The 20,245-nt window shown below is 37.5% G+C and overlaps 16 non-coding genes across 16 annotated transcripts; all 16 read right to left on the bottom strand.

Moving 5' to 3' along the window:
- Positions 1–556: 556 nt before the first annotated feature.
- Positions 557–629, bottom strand: Trnaf-gaa (transfer RNA phenylalanine (anticodon GAA)). Its single transcript has one exon. It is a non-coding gene; the product is annotated as a tRNA-Phe (tRNA).
- A 615-nt stretch (positions 630–1,244) lies between these two features.
- Positions 1,245–1,317, bottom strand: Trnaf-gaa (transfer RNA phenylalanine (anticodon GAA)). Its single transcript has one exon. It is a non-coding gene; the product is annotated as a tRNA-Phe (tRNA).
- Positions 1,318–1,932: 615 nt separating this feature from the next.
- On the bottom strand, positions 1,933–2,005 carry Trnaf-gaa (transfer RNA phenylalanine (anticodon GAA)). The gene has a single exon. It is a non-coding gene; the product is annotated as a tRNA-Phe (tRNA).
- Positions 2,006–2,620: 615 nt separating this feature from the next.
- Positions 2,621–2,693, bottom strand: Trnaf-gaa (transfer RNA phenylalanine (anticodon GAA)). Its single transcript has one exon. It is a non-coding gene; the product is annotated as a tRNA-Phe (tRNA).
- A 615-nt stretch (positions 2,694–3,308) lies between these two features.
- Trnaf-gaa (transfer RNA phenylalanine (anticodon GAA)) lies at positions 3,309–3,381 on the bottom strand. Its single transcript has one exon. It is a non-coding gene; the product is annotated as a tRNA-Phe (tRNA).
- Positions 3,382–3,996: 615 nt separating this feature from the next.
- Positions 3,997–4,069, bottom strand: Trnaf-gaa (transfer RNA phenylalanine (anticodon GAA)). The gene has a single exon. It is a non-coding gene; the product is annotated as a tRNA-Phe (tRNA).
- Positions 4,070–4,684: 615 nt separating this feature from the next.
- Positions 4,685–4,757, bottom strand: Trnaf-gaa (transfer RNA phenylalanine (anticodon GAA)). Its single transcript has one exon. It is a non-coding gene; the product is annotated as a tRNA-Phe (tRNA).
- A 615-nt stretch (positions 4,758–5,372) lies between these two features.
- Positions 5,373–5,445, bottom strand: Trnaf-gaa (transfer RNA phenylalanine (anticodon GAA)). The gene has a single exon. It is a non-coding gene; the product is annotated as a tRNA-Phe (tRNA).
- A 615-nt stretch (positions 5,446–6,060) lies between these two features.
- On the bottom strand, positions 6,061–6,133 carry Trnaf-gaa (transfer RNA phenylalanine (anticodon GAA)). Its single transcript has one exon. It is a non-coding gene; the product is annotated as a tRNA-Phe (tRNA).
- Positions 6,134–6,748: 615 nt separating this feature from the next.
- On the bottom strand, positions 6,749–6,821 carry Trnaf-gaa (transfer RNA phenylalanine (anticodon GAA)). Its single transcript has one exon. It is a non-coding gene; the product is annotated as a tRNA-Phe (tRNA).
- A 615-nt stretch (positions 6,822–7,436) lies between these two features.
- Trnaf-gaa (transfer RNA phenylalanine (anticodon GAA)) lies at positions 7,437–7,509 on the bottom strand. Its single transcript has one exon. It is a non-coding gene; the product is annotated as a tRNA-Phe (tRNA).
- A 615-nt stretch (positions 7,510–8,124) lies between these two features.
- Positions 8,125–8,197, bottom strand: Trnaf-gaa (transfer RNA phenylalanine (anticodon GAA)). Its single transcript has one exon. It is a non-coding gene; the product is annotated as a tRNA-Phe (tRNA).
- A 1,303-nt stretch (positions 8,198–9,500) lies between these two features.
- On the bottom strand, positions 9,501–9,573 carry Trnaf-gaa (transfer RNA phenylalanine (anticodon GAA)). The gene has a single exon. It is a non-coding gene; the product is annotated as a tRNA-Phe (tRNA).
- Positions 9,574–10,188: 615 nt separating this feature from the next.
- Positions 10,189–10,261, bottom strand: Trnaf-gaa (transfer RNA phenylalanine (anticodon GAA)). Its single transcript has one exon. It is a non-coding gene; the product is annotated as a tRNA-Phe (tRNA).
- A 615-nt stretch (positions 10,262–10,876) lies between these two features.
- Positions 10,877–10,949, bottom strand: Trnaf-gaa (transfer RNA phenylalanine (anticodon GAA)). The gene has a single exon. It is a non-coding gene; the product is annotated as a tRNA-Phe (tRNA).
- Positions 10,950–12,260: 1,311 nt separating this feature from the next.
- Trnaf-gaa (transfer RNA phenylalanine (anticodon GAA)) lies at positions 12,261–12,333 on the bottom strand. Its single transcript has one exon. It is a non-coding gene; the product is annotated as a tRNA-Phe (tRNA).
- Positions 12,334–20,245: the final 7,912 nt, after the last annotated feature.

Here is a 20,245-nt window from a genome sequence, read left to right as displayed (position 1 = left end):
ATATAATTACATGAAACTGAAAGTGCATGTGCATGTGCAAATTAAGAAAATTATTTTCTGGGGTTGAAAATTGTATGCATGGATGGCTAAGGATTAAATTTAGAAATAGTTATAGATACCAGTATAGTTTCAAACACGTGTTCTTAGAATATTTTTCATTCATTTCTATGTGAAAAAGTCCGTGTATATTAACATTAAGATTTTAGCTTTAATAAAAGAAAGGGAAAACAAAAGACGTTTTCTTCTTCCAAGAAGAGAAGAAAACAGTTACTCTTTCGTCGACGTTATCTGTCAACATCCGTGATTGACTTGACATCATAAAGGATCATCGCCAACGTTACCAAGTTAGATTAACGAACAGTTGATCATTATAAAGACATCACCGTTCAGCTGGTAAATGTGTGTTTTCTTCTCTCGTATCATGTGCACTGTTTCTGCAATCTGACATGCCATTCGTATAGTTACATCTAGTCATCTATGGAGAAAAGTTTCTTTGGATTATCTTGCAAAAGTGGTGAGTAGCAAAAAATATCCTGCCAGCCGCCGGATTGTTCCGTGCCGGAACCCGGGATTGAACCGGGGGCCTTTAGATCTTCAGTCTAACGCTCTCCCAACTGAGCTATTCCGGCTGACATGGATTGTTCGGCAATTAGGTGCATTTATAGCAACTGAGCTGTGAGACCAATGATATAATTACATGAAACTGAAAGTGCATGTGCATGTGCAAATTAAGAAAATTATTTTCTGGGGTTGAAAATTGTATGCATGGATGGCTAAGGATTAAATTTAGAAATAGTTATAGATACCAGTATAGTTTCAAACACGTGTTCTTAGAATATTTTTCATTCATTTCTATGTGAAAAAGTCCGTGTATATTAACATTAAGATTTTAGCTTTAATAAAAGAAAGGGAAAACAAAAGACGTTTTCTTCTTCCAAGAAGAGAAGAAAACAGTTACTCTTTCGTCGACGTTATCTGTCAACATCCGTGATTGACTTGACATCATAAAGGATCATCGCCAACGTTACCAAGTTAGATTAACGAACAGTTGATCATTATAAAGACATCACCGTTCAGCTGGTAAATGTGTGTTTTCTTCTCTCGTATCATGTGCACTGTTTCTGCAATCTGACATGCCATTCGTATAGTTACATCTAGTCATTCTATGGAGAAAAGTTTCTTTGGATTATCTTGCAAAAGTGGTGAGTAGCAAAAAATATCCTGCCAGCCGCCGGATTGTTCCGTGCCGGAACCCGGGATTGAACCGGGGGCCTTTAGATCTTCAGTCTAACGCTCTCCCAACTGAGCTATTCCGGCTGACATGGATTGTTCGGCAATTAGGTGCATTTATAGCAACTGAGCTGTGAGACCAATGATATAATTACATGAAACTGAAAGTGCATGTGCATGTGCAAATTAAGAAAATTATTTTCTGGGGTTGAAAATTGTATGCATGGATGGCTAAGGATTAAATTTAGAAATAGTTATAGATACCAGTATAGTTTCAAACACGTGTTCTTAGAATATTTTTCATTCATTTCTATGTGAAAAAGTCCGTGTATATTAACATTAAGATTTTAGCTTTAATAAAAGAAAGGGAAAACAAAAGACGTTTTCTTCTTCCAAGAAGAGAAGAAAACAGTTACTCTTTCGTCGACGTTATCTGTCAACATCCGTGATTGACTTGACATCATAAAGGATCATCGCCAACGTTACCAAGTTAGATTAACGAACAGTTGATCATTATAAAGACATCACCGTTCAGCTGGTAAATGTGTGTTTTCTTCTCTCGTATCATGTGCACTGTTTCTGCAATCTGACATGCCATTCGTATAGTTACATCTAGTCATTCTATGGAGAAAAGTTTCTTTGGATTATCTTGCAAAAGTGGTGAGTAGCAAAAAATATCCTGCCAGCCGCCGGATTGTTCCGTGCCGGAACCCGGGATTGAACCGGGGGCCTTTAGATCTTCAGTCTAACGCTCTCCCAACTGAGCTATTCCGGCTGACATGGATTGTTCGGCAATTAGGTGCATTTATAGCAACTGAGCTGTGAGACCAATGATATAATTACATGAAACTGAAAGTGCATGTGCATGTGCAAATTAAGAAAATTATTTTCTGGGGTTGAAAATTGTATGCATGGATGGCTAAGGATTAAATTTAGAAATAGTTATAGATACCAGTATAGTTTCAAACACGTGTTCTTAGAATATTTTTCATTCATTTCTATGTGAAAAAGTCCGTGTATATTAACATTAAGATTTTAGCTTTAATAAAAGAAAGGGAAAACAAAAGACGTTTTCTTCTTCCAAGAAGAGAAGAAAACAGTTACTCTTTCGTCGACGTTATCTGTCAACATCCGTGATTGACTTGACATCATAAAGGATCATCGCCAACGTTACCAAGTTAGATTAACGAACAGTTGATCATTATAAAGACATCACCGTTCAGCTGGTAAATGTGTGTTTTCTTCTCTCGTATCATGTGCACTGTTTCTGCAATCTGACATGCCATTCGTATAGTTACATCTAGTCATTCTATGGAGAAAAGTTTCTTTGGATTATCTTGCAAAAGTGGTGAGTAGCAAAAAATATCCTGCCAGCCGCCGGATTGTTCCGTGCCGGAACCCGGGATTGAACCGGGGGCCTTTAGATCTTCAGTCTAACGCTCTCCCAACTGAGCTATTCCGGCTGACATGGATTGTTCGGCAATTAGGTGCATTTATAGCAACTGAGCTGTGAGACCAATGATATAATTACATGAAACTGAAAGTGCATGTGCATGTGCAAATTAAGAAAATTATTTTCTGGGGTTGAAAATTGTATGCATGGATGGCTAAGGATTAAATTTAGAAATAGTTATAGATACCAGTATAGTTTCAAACACGTGTTCTTAGAATATTTTTCATTCATTTCTATGTGAAAAAGTCCGTGTATATTAACATTAAGATTTTAGCTTTAATAAAAGAAAGGGAAAACAAAAGACGTTTTCTTCTTCCAAGAAGAGAAGAAAACAGTTACTCTTTCGTCGACGTTATCTGTCAACATCCGTGATTGACTTGACATCATAAAGGATCATCGCCAACGTTACCAAGTTAGATTAACGAACAGTTGATCATTATAAAGACATCACCGTTCAGCTGGTAAATGTGTGTTTTCTTCTCTCGTATCATGTGCACTGTTTCTGCAATCTGACATGCCATTCGTATAGTTACATCTAGTCATTCTATGGAGAAAAGTTTCTTTGGATTATCTTGCAAAAGTGGTGAGTAGCAAAAAATATCCTGCCAGCCGCCGGATTGTTCCGTGCCGGAACCCGGGATTGAACCGGGGGCCTTTAGATCTTCAGTCTAACGCTCTCCCAACTGAGCTATTCCGGCTGACATGGATTGTTCGGCAATTAGGTGCATTTATAGCAACTGAGCTGTGAGACCAATGATATAATTACATGAAACTGAAAGTGCATGTGCATGTGCAAATTAAGAAAATTATTTTCTGGGGTTGAAAATTGTATGCATGGATGGCTAAGGATTAAATTTAGAAATAGTTATAGATACCAGTATAGTTTCAAACACGTGTTCTTAGAATATTTTTCATTCATTTCTATGTGAAAAAGTCCGTGTATATTAACATTAAGATTTTAGCTTTAATAAAAGAAAGGGAAAACAAAAGACGTTTTCTTCTTCCAAGAAGAGAAGAAAACAGTTACTCTTTCGTCGACGTTATCTGTCAACATCCGTGATTGACTTGACATCATAAAGGATCATCGCCAACGTTACCAAGTTAGATTAACGAACAGTTGATCATTATAAAGACATCACCGTTCAGCTGGTAAATGTGTGTTTTCTTCTCTCGTATCATGTGCACTGTTTCTGCAATCTGACATGCCATTCGTATAGTTACATCTAGTCATTCTATGGAGAAAAGTTTCTTTGGATTATCTTGCAAAAGTGGTGAGTAGCAAAAAATATCCTGCCAGCCGCCGGATTGTTCCGTGCCGGAACCCGGGATTGAACCGGGGGCCTTTAGATCTTCAGTCTAACGCTCTCCCAACTGAGCTATTCCGGCTGACATGGATTGTTCGGCAATTAGGTGCATTTATAGCAACTGAGCTGTGAGACCAATGATATAATTACATGAAACTGAAAGTGCATGTGCATGTGCAAATTAAGAAAATTATTTTCTGGGGTTGAAAATTGTATGCATGGATGGCTAAGGATTAAATTTAGAAATAGTTATAGATACCAGTATAGTTTCAAACACGTGTTCTTAGAATATTTTTCATTCATTTCTATGTGAAAAAGTCCGTGTATATTAACATTAAGATTTTAGCTTTAATAAAAGAAAGGGAAAACAAAAGACGTTTTCTTCTTCCAAGAAGAGAAGAAAACAGTTACTCTTTCGTCGACGTTATCTGTCAACATCCGTGATTGACTTGACATCATAAAGGATCATCGCCAACGTTACCAAGTTAGATTAACGAACAGTTGATCATTATAAAGACATCACCGTTCAGCTGGTAAATGTGTGTTTTCTTCTCTCGTATCATGTGCACTGTTTCTGCAATCTGACATGCCATTCGTATAGTTACATCTAGTCATTCTATGGAGAAAAGTTTCTTTGGATTATCTTGCAAAAGTGGTGAGTAGCAAAAAATATCCTGCCAGCCGCCGGATTGTTCCGTGCCGGAACCCGGGATTGAACCGGGGGCCTTTAGATCTTCAGTCTAACGCTCTCCCAACTGAGCTATTCCGGCTGACATGGATTGTTCGGCAATTAGGTGCATTTATAGCAACTGAGCTGTGAGACCAATGATATAATTACATGAAACTGAAAGTGCATGTGCATGTGCAAATTAAGAAAATTATTTTCTGGGGTTGAAAATTGTATGCATGGATGGCTAAGGATTAAATTTAGAAATAGTTATAGATACCAGTATAGTTTCAAACACGTGTTCTTAGAATATTTTTCATTCATTTCTATGTGAAAAAGTCCGTGTATATTAACATTAAGATTTTAGCTTTAATAAAAGAAAGGGAAAACAAAAGACGTTTTCTTCTTCCAAGAAGAGAAGAAAACAGTTACTCTTTCGTCGACGTTATCTGTCAACATCCGTGATTGACTTGACATCATAAAGGATCATCGCCAACGTTACCAAGTTAGATTAACGAACAGTTGATCATTATAAAGACATCACCGTTCAGCTGGTAAATGTGTGTTTTCTTCTCTCGTATCATGTGCACTGTTTCTGCAATCTGACATGCCATTCGTATAGTTACATCTAGTCATTCTATGGAGAAAAGTTTCTTTGGATTATCTTGCAAAAGTGGTGAGTAGCAAAAAATATCCTGCCAGCCGCCGGATTGTTCCGTGCCGGAACCCGGGATTGAACCGGGGGCCTTTAGATCTTCAGTCTAACGCTCTCCCAACTGAGCTATTCCGGCTGACATGGATTGTTCGGCAATTAGGTGCATTTATAGCAACTGAGCTGTGAGACCAATGATATAATTACATGAAACTGAAAGTGCATGTGCATGTGCAAATTAAGAAAATTATTTTCTGGGGTTGAAAATTGTATGCATGGATGGCTAAGGATTAAATTTAGAAATAGTTATAGATACCAGTATAGTTTCAAACACGTGTTCTTAGAATATTTTTCATTCATTTCTATGTGAAAAAGTCCGTGTATATTAACATTAAGATTTTAGCTTTAATAAAAGAAAGGGAAAACAAAAGACGTTTTCTTCTTCCAAGAAGAGAAGAAAACAGTTACTCTTTCGTCGACGTTATCTGTCAACATCCGTGATTGACTTGACATCATAAAGGATCATCGCCAACGTTACCAAGTTAGATTAACGAACAGTTGATCATTATAAAGACATCACCGTTCAGCTGGTAAATGTGTGTTTTCTTCTCTCGTATCATGTGCACTGTTTCTGCAATCTGACATGCCATTCGTATAGTTACATCTAGTCATTCTATGGAGAAAAGTTTCTTTGGATTATCTTGCAAAAGTGGTGAGTAGCAAAAAATATCCTGCCAGCCGCCGGATTGTTCCGTGCCGGAACCCGGGATTGAACCGGGGGCCTTTAGATCTTCAGTCTAACGCTCTCCCAACTGAGCTATTCCGGCTGACATGGATTGTTCGGCAATTAGGTGCATTTATAGCAACTGAGCTGTGAGACCAATGATATAATTACATGAAACTGAAAGTGCATGTGCATGTGCAAATTAAGAAAATTATTTTCTGGGGTTGAAAATTGTATGCATGGATGGCTAAGGATTAAATTTAGAAATAGTTATAGATACCAGTATAGTTTCAAACACGTGTTCTTAGAATATTTTTCATTCATTTCTATGTGAAAAAGTCCGTGTATATTAACATTAAGATTTTAGCTTTAATAAAAGAAAGGGAAAACAAAAGACGTTTTCTTCTTCCAAGAAGAGAAGAAAACAGTTACTCTTTCGTCGACGTTATCTGTCAACATCCGTGATTGACTTGACATCATAAAGGATCATCGCCAACGTTACCAAGTTAGATTAACGAACAGTTGATCATTATAAAGACATCACCGTTCAGCTGGTAAATGTGTGTTTTCTTCTCTCGTATCATGTGCACTGTTTCTGCAATCTGACATGCCATTCGTATAGTTACATCTAGTCATTCTATGGAGAAAAGTTTCTTTGGATTATCTTGCAAAAGTGGTGAGTAGCAAAAAATATCCTGCCAGCCGCCGGATTGTTCCGTGCCGGAACCCGGGATTGAACCGGGGGCCTTTAGATCTTCAGTCTAACGCTCTCCCAACTGAGCTATTCCGGCTGACATGGATTGTTCGGCAATTAGGTGCATTTATAGCAACTGAGCTGTGAGACCAATGATATAATTACATGAAACTGAAAGTGCATGTGCATGTGCAAATTAAGAAAATTATTTTCTGGGGTTGAAAATTGTATGCATGGATGGCTAAGGATTAAATTTAGAAATAGTTATAGATACCAGTATAGTTTCAAACACGTGTTCTTAGAATATTTTTCATTCATTTCTATGTGAAAAAGTCCGTGTATATTAACATTAAGATTTTAGCTTTAATAAAAGAAAGGGAAAACAAAAGACGTTTTCTTCTTCCAAGAAGAGAAGAAAACAGTTACTCTTTCGTCGACGTTATCTGTCAACATCCGTGATTGACTTGACATCATAAAGGATCATCGCCAACGTTACCAAGTTAGATTAACGAACAGTTGATCATTATAAAGACATCACCGTTCAGCTGGTAAATGTGTGTTTTCTTCTCTCGTATCATGTGCACTGTTTCTGCAATCTGACATGCCATTCGTATAGTTACATCTAGTCATTCTATGGAGAAAAGTTTCTTTGGATTATCTTGCAAAAGTGGTGAGTAGCAAAAAATATCCTGCCAGCCGCCGGATTGTTCCGTGCCGGAACCCGGGATTGAACCGGGGGCCTTTAGATCTTCAGTCTAACGCTCTCCCAACTGAGCTATTCCGGCTGACATGGATTGTTCGGCAATTAGGTGCATTTATAGCAACTGAGCTGTGAGACCAATGATATAATTACATGAAACTGAAAGTGCATGTGCATGTGCAAATTAAGAAAATTATTTTCTGGGGTTGAAAATTGTATGCATGGATGGCTAAGGATTAAATTTAGAAATAGTTATAGATACCAGTATAGTTTCAAACACGTGTTCTTAGAATATTTTTCATTCATTTCTATGTGAAAAAGTCCGTGTATATTAACATTAAGATTTTAGCTTTAATAAAAGAAAGGGAAAACAAAAGACGTTTTCTTCTTCCAAGAAGAGAAGAAAACAGTTACTCTTTCGTCGACGTTATCTGTCAACATCCGTGATTGACTTGACATCATAAAGGATCATCGCCAACGTTACCAAGTTAGATTAACGAACAGTTGATCATTATAAAGACATCACCGTTCAGCTGGTAAATGTGTGTTTTCTTCTCTCGTATCATGTGCACTGTTTCTGCAATCTGACATGCCATTCGTATAGTTACATCTAGTCATTCTATGGAGAAAAGTTTCTTTGGATTATCTTGCAAAAGTGGTGAGTAGCAAAAAATATCCTGCCAGCCGCCGGATTGTTCCGTGCCGGAACCCGGGATTGAACCGGGGGCCTTTAGATCTTCAGTCTAACGCTCTCCCAACTGAGCTATTCCGGCTGACATGGATTGTTCGGCAATTAGGTGCATTTATAGCAACTGAGCTGTGAGACCAATGATATAATTACATGAAACTGAAAGTGCATGTGCATGTGCAAATTAAGAAAATTATTTTCTGGGGTTGAAAATTGTATGCATGGATGGCTAAGGATTAAATTTAGAAATAGTTATAGATACCAGTATAGTTTCAAACACGTGTTCTTAGAATATTTTTCATTCATTTCTATGTGAAAAAGTCCGTGTATATTAACATTAAGATTTTAGCTTTAATAAAAGAAAGGGAAAACAAAAGACGTTTTCTTCTTCCAAGAAGAGAAGAAAACAGTTACTCTTTCGTCGACGTTATCTGTCAACATCCGTGATTGACTTGACATCATAAAGGATCATCGCCAACGTTACCAAGTTAGATTAACGAACAGTTGATCATTATAAAGACATCACCGTTCAGCTGGTAAATGTGTGTTTTCTTCTCTCGTATCATGTGCACTGTTTCTGCAATCTGACATGCCATTCGTATAGTTACATCTAGTCATTCTATGGAGAAAAGTTTCTTTGGATTATCTTGCAAAAGTGGTGAGTAGCAAAAAATATCCTGCCAGCCGCCGGATTGTTCCGTGCCGGAACCCGGGATTGAACCGGGGGCCTTTAGATCTTCAGTCTAACGCTCTCCCAACTGAGCTATTCCTGCTGACATGGATTGTTCGGCAATTAGGTGCATTTATAGCAACTGAGCTGTGAGACCAATGATATAATTACATGAAACTGAAAGTGCATGTGCATGTGCAAATTAAGAAAATTATTTTCTGGGGTTGAAAATTGTATGCATGGATGGCTAAGGATTAAATTTAGAAATAGTTATAGATACCAGTATAGTTTCAAACACGTGTTCTTAGAATATTTTTCATTCATTTCTATGTGAAAAAGTCCGTGTATATTAACATTAAGATTTTAGCTTTAATAAAAGAAAGGGAAAACAAAAGACGTTTTCTTCTTCCAAGAAGAGAAGAAAACAGTTACTCTTTCGTCGACGTTATCTGTCAACATCCGTGATTGACTTGACATCATAAAGGATCATCGCCAACGTTACCAAGTTAGATTAACGAACAGTTGATCATTATAAAGACATCACCGTTCAGCTGGTAAATGTGTGTTTTCTTCTCTCGTATCATGTGCACTGTTTCTGCAATCTGACATGCCATTCGTATAGTTACATCTAGTCATTCTATGGAGAAAAGTTTCTTTGGATTATCTTGCAAAAGTGGTGAGTAGCAAAAAATATCCTGCCAGCCGCCGGATTGTTCCGTGCCGGAACCCGGGATTGAACCGGGGGCCTTTAGATCTTCAGTCTAACGCTCTCCCAACTGAGCTATTCCGGCTGACATGGATTGTTCGGCAATTAGGTGCATTTATAGCAACTGAGCTGTGAGACCAATGATATAATTACATGAAACTGAAAGTGCATGTGCATGTGCAAATTAAGAAAATTATTTTCTGGGGTTGAAAATTGTATGCATGGATGGCTAAGGATTAAATTTAGAAATAGTTATAGATACCAGTATAGTTTCAAACACGTGTTCTTAGAATATTTTTCATTCATTTCTATGTGAAAAAGTCCGTGTATATTAACATTAAGATTTTAGCTTTAATAAAAGAAAGGGAAAACAAAAGACGTTTTCTTCTTCCAAGAAGAGAAGAAAACAGTTACTCTTTCGTCGACGTTATCTGTCAACATCCGTGATTGACTTGACATCATAAAGGATCATCGCCAACGTTACCAAGTTAGATTAACGAACAGTTGATCATTATAAAGACATCACCGTTCAGCTGGTAAATGTGTGTTTTCTTCTCTCGTATCATGTGCACTGTTTCTGCAATCTGACATGCCATTCGTATAGTTACATCTAGTCATTCTATGGAGAAAAGTTTCTTTGGATTATCTTGCAAAAGTGGTGAGTAGCAAAAAATATCCTGCCAGCCGCCGGATTGTTCCGTGCCGGAACCCGGGATTGAACCGGGGGCCTTTAGATCTTCAGTCTAACGCTCTCCCAACTGAGCTATTCCGGCTGACATGGATTGTTCGGCAATTAGGTGCATTTATAGCAACTGAGCTGTGAGACCAATGATATAATTACATGAAACTGAAAGTGCATGTGCATGTGCAAATTAAGAAAATTATTTTCTGGGGTTGAAAATTGTATGCATGGATGGCTAAGGATTAAATTTAGAAATAGTTATAGATACCAGTATAGTTTCAAACACGTGTTCTTAGAATATTTTTCATTCATTTCTATGTGAAAAAGTCCGTGTATATTAACATTAAGATTTTAGCTTTAATAAAAGAAAGGGAAAACAAAAGACGTTTTCTTCTTCCAAGAAGAGAAGAAAACAGTTACTCTTTCGTCGACGTTATCTGTCAACATCCGTGATTGACTTGACATCATAAAGGATCATCGCCAACGTTACCAAGTTAGATTAACGAACAGTTGATCATTATAAAGACATCACCGTTCAGCTGGTAAATGTGTGTTTTCTTCTCTCGTATCATGTGCACTGTTTCTGCAATCTGACATGCCATTCGTATAGTTACATCTAGTCATTCTATGGAGAAAAGTTTCTTTGGATTATCTTGCAAAAGTGGTGAGTAGCAAAAAATATCCTGCCAGCCGCCGGATTGTTCCGTGCCGGAACCCGGGATTGAACCGGGGGCCTTTAGATCTTCAGTCTAACGCTCTCCCAACTGAGCTATTCCGGCTGACATGGATTGTTCGGCAATTAGGTGCATTTATAGCAACTGAGCTGTGAGACCAATGATATAATTACATGAAACTGAAAGTGCATGTGCATGTGCAAATTAAGAAAATTATTTTCTGGGGTTGAAAATTGTATGCATGGATGGCTAAGGATTAAATTTAGAAATAGTTATAGATACCAGTATAGTTTCAAACACGTGTTCTTAGAATATTTTTCATTCATTTCTATGTGAAAAAGTCCGTGTATATTAACATTAAGATTTTAGCTTTAATAAAAGAAAGGGAAAACAAAAGACGTTTTCTTCTTCCAAGAAGAGAAGAAAACAGTTACTCTTTCGTCGACGTTATCTGTCAACATCCGTGATTGACTTGACATCATAAAGGATCATCGCCAACGTTACCAAGTTAGATTAACGAACAGTTGATCATTATAAAGACATCACCGTTCAGCTGGTAAATGTGTGTTTTCTTCTCTCGTATCATGTGCACTGTTTCTGCAATCTGACATGCCATTCGTATAGTTACATCTAGTCATTCTATGGAGAAAAGTTTCTTTGGATTATCTTGCAAAAGTGGTGAGTAGCAAAAAATATCCTGCCAGCCGCCGGATTGTTCCGTGCCGGAACCCGGGATTGAACCGGGGGCCTTTAGATCTTCAGTCTCTTCAGTCTAACGCTCTCCCAACTGAGCTATTCCGGCTGACATGGATTGTTCGGCAATTAGGTGCATTTATAGCAACTGAGCTGTGAGACCAATGATATAATTACATGAAACTGAAAGTGCATGTGCATGTGCAAATTAAGAAAATTATTTTCTGGGGTTGAAAATTGTATGCATGGATGGCTAAGGATTAAATTTAGAAATAGTTATAGATACCAGTATAGTTTCAAACACGTGTTCTTAGAATATTTTTCATTCATTTCTATGTGAAAAAGTCCGTGTATATTAACATTAAGATTTTAGCTTTAATAAAAGAAAGGAAAACAAAAGACGTTTTCTTCTTCCAAGAAGAGAAGAAAACAGTTACTCTTTCGTCGACGTTATCTGTCAACATCCGTGATTGACTTGACATCATAAAGGATCATCGCCAACGTTACCAAGTTAGATTAACGAACAGTTGATCATTATAAAGACATCACCGTTCAGCTGGTAAATGTGTGTTTTCTTCTCTCGTATCATGTGCACTGTTTCTGCAATCTGACATGCCATTCGTATAGTTACATCTAGTCATTCTATGGAGAAAAGTTTCTTTGGATTATCTTGCAAAAGTGGTGAGTAGCAAAAAATATCCTGCCAGCCGCCGGATTGTTCCGTGCCGGAACCCGGGATTGAACCGGGGGCCTTTAGATCTTCAGTCTAACGCTCTCCCAACTGAGCTATTCCGGCTGACATGGATTGTTCGGCAATTAGGTGCATTTATAGCAACTGAGCTGTGAGACCAATGATATAATTACATGAAACTGAAAGTGCATGTGCATGTGCAAATTAAGAAAATTATTTTCTGGGGTTGAAAATTGTATGCATGGATGGCTAAGGATTAAATTTAGAAATAGTTATAGATACCAGTATAGTTTCAAACACGTGTTCTTAGAATATTTTTCATTCATTTCTATGTGAAAAAGTCCGTGTATATTAACATTAAGATTTTAGCTTTAATAAAAGAAAGGGAAAACAAAAGACGTTTTCTTCTTCCAAGAAGAGAAGAAAACAGTTACTCTTTCGTCGACGTTATCTGTCAACATCCGTGATTGACTTGACATCATAAAGGATCATCGCCAACGTTACCAAGTTAGATTAACGAACAGTTGATCATTATAAAGACATCACCGTTCAGCTGGTAAATGTGTGTTTTCTTCTCTCGTATCATGTGCACTGTTTCTGCAATCTGACATGCCATTCGTATAGTTACATCTAGTCATTCTATGGAGAAAAGTTTCTTTGGATTATCTTGCAAAAGTGGTGAGTAGCAAAAAATATCCTGCCAGCCGCCGGATTGTTCCGTGCCGGAACCCGGATTGAACCGGGGGCCTTTAGATCTTCAGTCTAACGCTCTCCCAACTGAGCTATTCCGGCTGACATGGATTGTTCGGCAATTAGGTGCATTTATAGCAACTGAGCTGTGAGACCAATGATATAATTACATGAAACTGAAAGTGCATGTGCATGTGCAAATTAAGAAAATTATTTTCTGGGGTTGAAAATTGTATGCATGGATGGCTAAGGATTAAATTTAGAAATAGTTATAGATACCAGTATAGTTTCAAACACGTGTTCTTAGAATATTTTTCATTCATTTCTATGTGAAAAAGTCCGTGTATATTAACATTAAGATTTTAGCTTTAATAAAAGAAAGGGAAAACAAAAGACGTTTTCTTCTTCCAAGAAGAGAAGAAAACAGTTACTCTTTCGTCGACGTTATCTGTCAACATCCGTGATTGACTTGACATCATAAAGGATCATCGCCAACGTTACCAAGTTAGATTAACGAACAGTTGATCATTATAAAGACATCACCGTTCAGCTGGTAAATGTGTGTTTTCTTCTCTCGTATCATGTGCACTGTTTCTGCAATCTGACATGCCATTCGTATAGTTACATCTAGTCATTCTATGGAGAAAAGTTTCTTTGGATTATCTTGCAAAAGTGGTGAGTAGCAAAAAATATCCTGCCAGCCGCCGGATTGTTCCGTGCCGGAACCCGGGATTGAACCGGGGGCCTTTAGATCTTCAGTCTAACGCTCTCCCAACTGAGCTATTCCGGCTGACATGGATTGTTCGGCAATTAGGTGCATTTATAGCAACTGAGCTGTGAGACCAATGATATAATTACATGAAACTGAAAGTGCATGTGCATGTGCAAATTAAGAAAATTATTTTCTGGGGTTGAAAATTGTATGCATGGATGGCTAAGGATTAAATTTAGAAATAGTTATAGATACCAGTATAGTTTCAAACACGTGTTCTTAGAATATTTTTCATTCATTTCTATGTGAAAAAGTCCGTGTATATTAACATTAAGATTTTAGCTTTAATAAAAGAAAGGGAAAACAAAAGACGTTTTCTTCTTCCAAGAAGAGAAGAAAACAGTTACTCTTTCGTCGACGTTATCTGTCAACATCCGTGATTGACTTGACATCATAAAGGATCATCGCCAACGTTACCAAGTTAGATTAACGAACAGTTGATCATTATAAAGACATCACCGTTCAGCTGGTAAATGTGTGTTTTCTTCTCTCGTATCATGTGCACTGTTTCTGCAATCTGACATGCCATTCGTATAGTTACATCTAGTCATTCTATGGAGAAAAGTTTCTTTGGATTATCTTGCAAAAGTGGTGAGTAGCAAAAAATATCCTGCCAGCCGCCGGATTGTTCCGTGCCGGAACCCGGGATTGAACCGGGGCCTTTAGATCTTCAGTCTAACGCTCTCCCAACTGAGCTATTCCGGCTGACATGGATTGTTCGGCAATTAGGTGCATTTATAGCAACTGAGCTGTGAGACCAATGATATAATTACATGAAACTGAAAGTGCATGTGCATGTGCAAATTAAGAAAATTATTTTCTGGGGTTGAAAATTGTATGCATGGATGGCTAAGGATTAAATTTAGAAATAGTTATAGATACCAGTATAGTTTCAAACACGTGTTCTTAGAATATTTTTCATTCATTTCTATGTGAAAAAGTCCGTGTATATTAACATTAAGATTTTAGCTTTAATAAAGAAAGGGAAAACAAAAGACGTTTTCTTCTTCCAAGAAGAGAAGAAAACAGTTACTCTTTCGTCGACGTTATCTGTCAACATCCGTGATTGACTTGACATCATAAAGGATCATCGCCAACGTTACCAAGTTAGATTAACGAACAGTTGATCATTATAAAGACATCACCGTTCAGCTGGTAAATGTGTGTTTTCTTCTCTCGTATCATGTGCACTGTTTCTGCAATCTGACATGCCATTCGTATAGTTACATCTAGTCATTCTATGGAGAAAAGTTTCTTTGGATTATCTTGCAAAAGTGTGAGTAGCAAAAAATATCCTGCCAGCCGCCGGATTGTTCCGTGCCGGAACCCGGGATTGAACCGGGGGCCTTTAGATCTTCAGTCTAACGCTCTCCCAACTGAGCTATTCCGGCTGACATGGATTGTTCGGCAATTAGGTGCATTTATAGCAACTGAGCTGTGAGACCAATGATATAATTACATGAAACTGAAAGTGCATGTGCATGTGCAAATTAAGAAAATTATTTTCTGGGGTTGAAAATTGTATGCATGGATGGCTAAGGATTAAATTTAGAAATAGTTATAGATACCAGTATAGTTTCAAACACGTGTTCTTAGAATATTTTTCATTCATTTCTATGTGAAAAAGTCCGTGTATATTAACATTAAGATTTTAGCTTTAATAAAAGAAAGGGAAAACAAAAGACGTTTTCTTCTTCCAAGAAGAGAAGAAAACAGTTACTCTTTCGTCGACGTTATCTGTCAACATCCGTGATTGACTTGACATCATAAAGGATCATCGCCAACGTTACCAAGTTAGATTAACGAACAGTTGATCATTATAAAGACATCACCGTTCAGCTGGTAAATGTGTGTTTTCTTCTCTCGTATCATGTGCACTGTTTCTGCAATCTGACATGCCATTCGTATAGTTACATCTAGTCATTCTATGGAGAAAAGTTTCTTTGGATTATCTTGCAAAAGTGGTGAGTAGCAAAAAATATCCTGCCAGCCGCCGGATTGTTCCGTGCCGGAACCCGGGATTGAACCGGGGGCCTTTAGATCTTCAGTCTAACGCTCTCCCAACTGAGCTATTCCGGCTGACATGGATTGTTCGGCAATTAGGTGCATTTATAGCAACTGAGCTGTGAGACCAATGATATAATTACATGAAACTGAAAGTGCATGTGCATGTGCAAATTAAGAAAAATTATTTTCTGGGGTTGAAAATTGTATGCATGGATGGCTAAGGATTAAATTTAGAAATAGTTATAGATACCAGTATAGTTTCAAACACGTGTTCTTAGAATATTTTTCATTCATTTCTATGTGAAAAAGTCCGTGTATATTAACATTAAGATTTTAGCTTTAATAAAAGAAAGGGAAAACAAAAGACGTTTTCTTCTTCCAAGAAGAGAAGAAAACAGTTACTCTTTCGTCGACGTTATCTGTCAACATCCGTGATTGACTTGACATCATAAGGATCATCGCCAACGTTACCAAGTTAGATTAACGAACAGTTGATCATTATAAAGACATCACCGTTCAGCTGGTAAATGTGTGTTTTCTTCTCTCGTATCATGTGCACTGTTTCTGCAATCTGACATGCCATTCGTATAGTTACATCTAGTCATTCTATGGAGAAAAGTTTCTTTGGATTATCTTGCAAAAGTGGTGAGTAGCAAAAAATATCCTGCCAGCCGCCGGATTGTTCCGTGCCGGAACCCGGGATTGAACCGGGGGCCTTTAGATCTTCAGTCTAACGCTCTCCCAACTGAGCTATTCCGGCTGACATGGATTGTTCGGCAATTAGGTGCATTTATAGCAACTGAGCTGTGAGACCAATGATATAATTACATGAAACTGAAAGTGCATGTGCATGTGCAAATTAAGAAAATTATTTTCTGGGGTTGAAAATTGTATGCATGGATGGCTAAGGATTAAATTTAGAAATAGTTATAGATACCAGTATAGTTTCAAACACGTGTTCTTAGAATATTTTTCATTCATTTCTATGTGAAAAAGTCCGTGTATATTAACATTAAGATTTTAGCTTTAATAAAAGAAAGGGAAAACAAAAGACGTTTTCTTCTTCCAAGAAGAGAAGAAAAACAGTTACTCTTTCGTCGACGTTATCTGTCAACATCCGTGATTGACTTGACATCATAAAGGATCATCGCCAACGTTACCAAGTTAGATTAACGAACAGTTGATCATTATAAAGACATCACCGTTCAGCTGGTAAATGTGTGTTTTCTTCTCTCGTATCATGTGCACTGTTTCTGCAATCTGACATGCCATTCGTATAGTTACATCTAGTCATTCTATGGAGAAAAGTTTCTTTGGATTATCTTGCAAAAGTGGTGAGTAGCAAAAAATATCCTGCCAGCCGCCGGATTGTTCCGTGCCGGAACCCGGGATTGAACCGGGGGCCTTTAGATCTTCAGTCTAACGCTCTCCCAACTGAGCTATTCCGGCTGACATGGATTGTTCGGCAATTAGGTGCATTTATAGCAACTGAGCTGTGAGACCAATGATATAATTACATGAAACTGAAAGTGCATGTGCATGTGCAAATTAAGAAAATTATTTTCTGGGGTTGAAAATTGTATGCATGGATGGCTAAGGATTAAATTTAGAAATAGTTATAGATACCAGTATAGTTTCAAAACACGTGTTCTTAGAATATTTTTCATTCATTTCTATGTGAAAAAGTCCGTGTATATTAACATTAAGATTTTAGCTTTAATAAAAGAAAGGGAAAACAAAAGACGTTTTCTTCTTCCAAGAAGAGAAGAAAACAGTTACTCTTTCGTCGACGTTATCTGTCAACATCCGTGATTGACTTGACATCATAAAGGATCATCGCCAACGTTACCAAGTTAGATTAACGAACAGTTGATCATTATAAAGACATCACCGTTCAGCTGGTAAATGTGTGTTTTCTTCTCTCGTATCATGTGCACTGTTTCTGCAATCTGACATGCCATTCGTATAGTTACATCTAGTCATTCTATGGAGAAAAGTTTCTTTGGATTATCTTGCAAAAGTGGTGAGTAGCAAAAAATATCCTGCCAGCCGCCGGATTGTTCCGTGCCGGAACCCGGGATTGAACCGGGGGCCTTTAGATCTTCAGTCTAACGCTCTCCCAACTGAGCTATTCCGGCTGACATGGATTGTTCGGCAATTAGGTGCATTTATAGCAACTGAGCTGTGAGACCAATGATATAATTACATGAAACTGAAAGTGCATGTGCATGTGCAAATTAAGAAAATTATTTTCTGGGGTTGAAAATTGTATGCATGGATGGCTAAGGATTAAATTTAGAAATAGTTATAGATACCAGTATAGTTTCAAACACGTGTTCTTAGAATATTTTTCATTCATTTCTATGTGAAAAAGTCCGTGTATATTAACATTAAGATTTTAGCTTTAATAAAAGAAAGGGAAAACAAAAGACGTTTTCTTCTTCCAAGAAGAGAAGAAAACAGTTACTCTTTCGTCGACGTTATCTGTCAACATCCGTGATTGACTTGACATCATAAAGGATCATCGCCAACGTTACCAAGTTAGATTAACGAACAGTTGATCATTATAAAGACATCACCGTTCAGCTGGTAAATGTGTGTTTTCTTCTCTCGTATCATGTGCACTGTTTCTGCAATCTGACATGCCATTCGTATAGTTACATCTAGTCATTCTATGGAGAAAAGTTTCTTTGGATTATCTTGCAAAAGTGGTGAGTAGCAAAAAATATCCTGCCAGCCGCCGGATTGTTCCGTGCCGGAACCCGGGATTGAACCGGGGGCCTTTAGATCTTCAGTCTAACGCTCTCCCAACTGAGCTATTCCGGCTGACATGGATTGTTCGGCAATTAGGTGCATTTATAGCAACTGAGCTGTGAGACCAATGATATAATTACATGAAACTGAAAGTGCATGTGCATGTGCAAATTAAGAAAATTATTTTCTGGGGTTGAAAATTGTATGCATGGATGGCTAAGGATTAAATTTAGAAATAGTTATAGATACCAGTATAGTTTCAAACACGTGTTCTTAGAATATTTTTCATTCATTTCTATGTGAAAAAGTCCGTGTATATTAACATTAAGATTTTAGCTTTAATAAAAGAAAGGGAAAACAAAAGACGTTTTCTTCTTCCAAGAAGAGAAGAAAACAGTTACTCTTTCGTCGACGTTATCTGTCAACATCCGTGATTGACTTGACATCATAAAGGATCATCGCCAACGTTACCAAGTTAGATTAACGAACAGTTGATCATTATAAAGACATCACCGTTCAGCTGGTAAATGTGTGTTTTCTTCTCTCGTATCATGTGCACTGTTTCTGCAATCTGACATGCCATTCGTATAGTTACATCTAGTCATTCTATGGAGAAAAGTTTCTTTGGATTATCTTGCAAAAGTGGTGAGTAGCAAAAAATATCCTGCCAGCCGCCGGATTGTTCCGTGCCGGAACCCGGGATTGAACCGGGGGCCTTTAGATCTTCAGTCTAACGCTCTCCCAACTGAGCTATTCCGGCTGACATGGATTGTTCGGCAATTAGGTGCATTTATAGCAACTGAGCTGTGAGACCAATGATATAATTACATGAAACTGAAAGTGCATGTGCAAGTGCAAATTAAGAAAATTATTTTCTGGGGTTGAAAATTGTATGCATGGATGGCTAAGGATTAAATTTAGAAATAGTTATAGATACCAGTATAGTTTCAAACACGTGTTCTTAGAATATTTTTCATTCATTTCTATGTGAAAAAGTCCGTGTATATTAACATTAAGATTTTAGCTTTAATAAAAGAAAGGGAAAACAAAAGACGTTTTCTTCTTCCAAGAAGAGAAGAAAACAGTTACTCTTTCGTCGACGTTATCTGTCAACATCCGTGATTGACTTGACATCATAAAGGATCATCGCCAACGTTACCAAGTTAGATTAACGAACAGTTGATCATTATAAAGACATCACCGTTCAGCTGGTAAATGTGTGTTTTCTTCTCTCGTATCATGTGCACTGTTTCTGCAATCTGACATGCCATTCGTATAGTTACATCTAGTCATTCTATGGAGAAAAGTTTCTTTGGATTATCTTGCAAAAGTGGTGAGTAGCAAAAAATATCCTGCCAGCCGCCGGATTGTTCCGTGCCGGAACCCGGGATTGAACCGGGGGCCTTTAGATCTTCAGTCTAACGCTCTCCCAACTGAGCTATTCCGGCTGACATGGATTGTTCGGCAATTAGGTGCATTTATAGCAACTGAGCTGTGAGACCAATGATATAATTACATGAAACTGAAAGTGCATGTGCATGTGCAAATTAAGAAAATTATTTTCTGGGGTTGAAAATTGTATGCATGGATGGCTAAGGATTAAATTTAGAAATAGTTATAGATACCAGTATAGTTTCAAACACGTGTTCTTAGAATATTTTTCATTCATTTCTATGTGAAAAAGTCCGTGTATATTAACATTAAGATTTTAGCTTTAATAAAAGAAAGGGAAAACAAAAGACGTTTTCTTCTTCCAAGAAGAGAAGAAAACAGTTACTCTTTCGTCGACGTTAT

The sequence above is a fragment of the Mytilus trossulus genome, chromosome 10 (assembly GCF_036588685.1).
Source record: "Mytilus trossulus isolate FHL-02 chromosome 10, PNRI_Mtr1.1.1.hap1, whole genome shotgun sequence".
NCBI classification, from domain to species: Eukaryota; Metazoa; Mollusca; class Bivalvia; order Mytilida; family Mytilidae; genus Mytilus; species Mytilus trossulus.
Note: the sequence above shows the minus strand (reverse complement) of the source record. Positions and strands in the feature narration are given on the sequence as shown.